Genomic DNA, 5,834 nt, shown 5'->3' with positions numbered 1-5,834 from the left:
GGAGGGTCTTCTGTTTCTTCCCCTGTCTCCCACCAGCTCCCTTTCCCAGCTGAAGCCCCCACCCTCTTACAACCACAACCACTGACATTCAAATTCTGCCTCACATTATCTGCCCAGAACTGAGGAATTGGATCAGGGTGGGACTTTCTAGTGGGTAGGTAGGAGGAAGTAGGTGTCTCATGGTGTGATTATGAAGGGGGGGGAGGACCCCTGCTATATCCCTGAATATGTCCCCCCCCCCGGTGCCTGAAACTTCACTCTTAGATCTTTCCTTTGCATTGATTACTGTCCTTTCCAGCCTAGCCTTTTAAAATCCCATTACTGGTCAAGAAAGTCTTAGTATGGAGAGGATTCTCAAGAGGGACCTGAGTAACCAGAAGGTTCTGACTTGGAAGAGGAGAGGAGGGGAGGGGAGGAGTAGTCAGTGGGGCAGACTTCCTGGTCGGTGGAAATTTGGTTCAGGCCTGCCCAGGGTGTGAGGGGAACACCAGCGGCACACGGTAACGAGATGCTGGGGAGCCTTGTCTGGGCAGGGCCTGTGTTTGAGGAAGGATTTCAGGCTCTGATGCCCTCTCTTCCCCTCCCTTTAGAGGATGCCTTTCCCCTTCAGCTGCTCAGGCTCTGAAGAGGAGCTGATGAAGCATAGAATTACCACCTCTGGCAAGGCAGCTGGCACCTGGGAAGGAGGGGGCAGAAGGGAAGGGAGAGGAGAGGGAGCAGGCACATTCCTGCAATGGGGTCCCTCCCAGGGGCAATGTACTCTCTTTCCTCTGCCCCCATCCCATCCAGTCTCTGTCTTTGGCCTGGAACAGTCCTACCTCACCCCACCCCCCACATGGGCTGTGCCTGGGAAAGATCCCAGGTTGTCCCATCCTAGTTCTATTCCTAAGGATTTGGGCCCTCTGGCTCAGAACATCGACCTTCCCCCACCCCCATCTCTGCGCTGAGCCCCCTTGGACTCAATATCCTGAGAACATCAGACTCCTCTCCTCCCTGGACTAGACAGTGCCTGGGGAGCATCCGAGGGCGAGAGGAGGCGCTACCTAATTATGTCACAGGATTATTGGGTCAGTGATTTAGAGCTGGAAGGGACCTCCTTGTCCAACTCCGTACATTTATTGTTGAGGAAACAGACCCAAAGAGGCTGTGACCTGCCCAAGGTCTCACAGGTAGATTTGAATCCAGATCCTCTGATTCCAAATACAGTCATCTTTCAGCTGCTCCACACTGGCCCGACCTCCAGGGAGCCAGCCTCTCCTCACTCAGCTCTTCTGCCTGGCAGCATGAGAGGGCTTGTTTACAACTCTGCATTCATTCATTCATTCATTCATTCATTCATTCATTCATTCATTCATTCTTTACTGAGGTCCTTCCCCCTCACCCTAAGTTTCTCTCATTTTTGTTCTATGTTTCTATATGTTCAATAAGGTAGGAACTTAATAAATTCCTATTTCCTCCATCCCTCCTTCCTCCCTTCCTTCCTCCCTTCCTCTCTCTCTCCTTCCCTCCTTTCCTTCCTTCCTTCCTTCCTTCCTTCCCTTCCTTCCTTCCTTCCTTCCTTCCTTCCTTCCTTCCTTCCTTCCTTCCTTCCTTCCTTCCTTCCTTCCTTCCTTCCTCTCTCCCTTCCTTCCTCCCTTCCTTCCTCCCTCCCTCCCTCCTTCCCTTCTTTCCTTTCTCCCTTCCTTCCTTCCTTCCTTCCTTCCTTCCTTCCTTCCTTCCTTCCTTCCTTCCTTCCTTCCTTCCTTCCTTCCTTCCTTCCTCTCTCCCTTCCTTCCTCCCTTCCTTCCTCCCTCCCTCCCTCCTTCCCTTCTTTCCTTTCTCCCTTCCTTCCTTCCTTCCTTCCTTCCTTCCTTCCTTCCTTCCTTCCTTCCTTCCTTCCTTCCTTCCTTCCTTCCTTCCTTCCTTCCTTCCTTCCTTCCTTCCTTTTCATCTAGTTCCTCTTCTTGTCCAGGTATACTCTGATAACATTTTTGTTTCTCCCTCCATTAGCTTTCTCTCAGGTGTGCTCCATCATAAACTACCTGTAATGCCCTAGCCAACACCCTAAGACTAAACATCACAGAAGAGTTGCTGATCTGCATTGGTAGAGGGAGTTTCCCTAATGGGACTGCCCTATGTCAGGGAAATCTCAGGTATGGTCAAACTAAATCAATAGCCACTTTTCTTTTTTCTTTTGGTCCTGATGAAGAAGTAACATTTGTTGCTGGTTTCCTCCAAATCATAGTATCCTTGTTGCCCTGCCCTAGTTAGGTTTCTCTTGGGTGAAAAATAAGAGCAGGGAAGGGGATCTCCTGGGCTTATCACCTGGAGCCAGAAGACCAGAAAGGGAATCTTTCTTTGAGGCCCATGCCCAGGAGCCAGGCCCTGAAGCTGAGGATCTTCATACTGAGACCCCTCAGGATCTTCCTTTTCTCACCCCTACCCTCCCTACCCCAATTCCCTGGTGCCCCTGAACCAGCCTGGTTTATGCAAGATGAAGCAGATACCTGAGGGTGTCAGGTCCCCTAGACCTGCTGAGTCATCTGTGCACCCCACCCTTGATAAGGCCTCAGCCCATCCTTGGATTCCAGCATATTTCCCAGGAACCCCCTCCCATCAGGAGCCTTGGCTAGCCTTCCCTTACACGGTGGGCCCCAGGCACTACAGATGTTGACTTTGCTCCCTGGAGGAAATGCTTTTGATAGTGTTCATTTCTGCTGCCTCCACCCAGGGTCCAAAGTGGGGCCCTCCTCCTTCCTCCGCATCGGTAGGACTACAGCCTTCACCCAGTATCCACCCTCCCCTGGTCTCCACCCTATGCCCTCCTCAGGAGTGAATCAGCAGCAGAGAACCCAGCCCCACCTAGGTACTGGACCAAGAATGTAATGTCTCAAACTGAGGTCATCTCCCCCCCAAACCTACCCCTCCTTCCAGCTTCCCAGTATCTGCAGAGGATGCCACCATCCTCTCAGGCACCTAGCTCCAGACCCCAGAGCTTTCACCTTCACCTTCCCTGGCCAGTCCTGTTAGCCAAGACCTGTTGAACACTCTTCCCATCTCCACTCCCAGGTGAACAGATGGAAGGGATATTAGAGTGGACACAGCACTAGACTTGCTAGTAAAACTGCTAGTAAGCATTTGAGGCAGGATGTTAAGTTAGGAAGACCTGAATTAAAGCCTTGCCTCAAATGCTTACTAGAAGTTTTAATGAACCATTCTGGACCTCAGTTTCCTCATCTGTAAAATGGGGACAGCAACAACAGTCATCGTAACTCTAGGGAATGAGTAGGGAATAATAACCCTATCTCACAGGGTTGTTGTGGTCCCATATAAATGCTAGGTATTATTACCTTCTAGCTCAGCCCCTCCATTTCACAGATGAGGAAACTGAGTCTTAGAGAAGGGACGTGACCTTCCCGTGGTCCTACCAGTAGGAAGGAACAGAGCCTAGATTTAGCTGTGGGGCCTGTCGGACTCCACAAGTGGCTGTTTTGTCACAGGGCCTCTCACACAGCCACTGCCAAGATTCAGGGCCTCGTCATCTCATGGGGGGATGTGAGCCTCTAAGTGCCTTTGAGTCTCTGAGGAGCTGCTGAGTAGAAGCACTAGACTTCTCTGTTCAGAGCCAGGAGCAATGAGTGGAAGAGGCCATCTGAGGCCTGGAATGAGATGTGAGGAAATACTCTGTGGAGCCCGGCATTCCCTTTGTGTGCGGGTCGGACTCTCTGGCCCCCGAGGTCCCATCCAATGCTCAGATTCTCACGCTGCCCTCGTCTTCCTAGAGACAGACATCTGGAGCTGGGAGGGACTTCCTTTAAGTCTGATCCTTCTTCTGACAGTTGAGGAAACGGAGTCCCTGCAGTATATGATTTAATGATTTTCAAAGATGGTCTTTGCACCCGTCTGACTGGAAAGTCCGTGCTCTTTCTGTTGGGCCATCCTGCCTCCCATCAGTCTATTATTCACACTACTGCCAAAGAAAACCACCTAAGGAGAAGGTCTGCTTGGGTTTCTACCCCACCTTCTGTGGTTCCCCATTGCCTTATTATAGGATAAAACTAAACTTTTTGTCTGGGGGGAGAAGGGAGGGTATTCAAAGACTTCTCTCTCCCCTCCCCTCTGCCTCTTAGCTTCTGGATTCCTTCAAGACGCAAGGCCCACCTTCTTCAAGAGGCCTTTCCCAGTCCCCTCAGCTGCTAGCATCTTCTGCTCTGAGATTGTCTTCATCTGCTCGGCATGTATCATGTATGTACCAAGCTACTTAGATGTTCTGTCCCCCATTAGAGCACAAGCTCCTTGTGGGCAGGGACGGTTCTGGGCTTTCTTTGTATTCCCCAACACTTAGCACAGCGTCTGGTACATAGCAAGTGTTTGTTGACTGACTGATGCCAACCTACCTGTGCAGACTTCTTTCACAATAATTCCCTTGAGTTCTCACCAAACCCAACTGCCGGCTGTTCTCAGATCTTATCCTGCTTTTTGTCCCCTGTGTTTGGGGGTGTGCCGTCCTTCATGCCTGGAATGAGCTGCCTCCCAGCCCAAAGTGGAATGGGCTGCCTGAGGACGTGACGCACCATGGAGGATTCTTATATAAAGGTGGACTCCTGCTCACGTTCACGCTGATGACCTCGGAGTTCCCTGTGAGCTCCGAGATTTTACCGTTTGTGCTCGGGAGTAGAAGCACGCCTGCCCTGGGAGGCAGGAAACCTACCTTGTGTCCCATTTTTTCCCTCACTAACTTGCTTTGACCTTAAAGTCGTTTCTGCTCCCTGGCTCTCAGTTTCCTCATCTCCAAAATAAGTAAGTTTTTAGATGAAGTGCTCTCAAGCCTCATCCACCTCAAACATCCTCTGAATTCTCTCGTCCTGCTGCCTCCTGGGGACAGATGCCTGGCAGTCACTCACTTGTCTGCTGTGTTCATTCCCCACCTCTCCACCAGCTGTCCTTTGCCCTTGAACATGGGCATATATACACCCTGACACTGGATGGGCATGAGATGACTCCTTGTCTGAGGCATATGGTGTGGTACAGGTGGCACCCTAAAACAGGGAGGGGATGGTTCAGCATAGTTGTAATTAGGAATACTCTACAGGTGCTCCACCCTGATGCCAGTGGTGAGGACAAAGTCGCAGACACTTCACCCTCATTAGACATCTGCCCTGGGGACCATTCCCCTTGTCCAGTTTTTTACCACCATCATTTCCCTCCTCCTCCTCCTCCTCTTTCTCCTTCTCCTTTCTCCTTTCTCCTCCTCCTCTTCCTCTTCTTCCTCCTCCTCCTCTTCCTCTTCTTCCTCCTCCTCCCTCTCTTCTTCTTCTTCTTCTTCTTCTTCTTCTTCTTCTTCTTCTTCTTCTTCTTCTTCTTCTTCTTCTTCTTCTTCCTTCCATCCTTCTCCTTCCTTCCTTCCTTCCTTCCTTCCTTCCTTCCTTCCTCCCTCCCTTCCTTCCTTCCTTCCTTCCTTCCCTCCTTCCTCCCTCCCTTCCTTCCTTCCCTCCTTCCTTCCCTCCTTCCTTCCTTCCTTCCCTCCTTCCTTCCCTCCTTCCTTCCTTCCTTCCTTCCTTCCTCCCTTCCTTCCTTCCTTCCTTCCTTCTTCCTTCCTTCCTTCCTTCCTTCCTTCCTTCCTTCCTTCCTTCCTTCCTTCCTTCCTTCCTTCCTTCCTTCCTTCCTTCCTTCCTTCCTTCCTTCCTTCCTTCCTCCTTCCCTTCTTTCCTCTCTCCCTTCCTTCCTTCCTCCCTCTCTCCCTTCCTTCCTCCCTCCCTCCCTCCTTCCTTCTTTCCTTCTTCTTCCTTCTTCCTTCCTTCCTTCCTTCCTTCCTTCCTTCCTTCCTTCCTTCCTTCCTTCCTTCCTTCCTTCCT

This window comes from Phascolarctos cinereus, unplaced genomic scaffold, assembly GCF_003287225.1.
Source record: "Phascolarctos cinereus isolate Bilbo 61053 unplaced genomic scaffold, phaCin_HiC Scaffold_5;HRSCAF=322, whole genome shotgun sequence".
In the NCBI taxonomy this organism is placed as follows: domain Eukaryota; kingdom Metazoa; phylum Chordata; class Mammalia; order Diprotodontia; family Phascolarctidae; genus Phascolarctos; species Phascolarctos cinereus.
The sequence above is the reverse complement of the archived record's forward strand: the minus strand, read 5'-3'. Positions refer to the sequence as shown.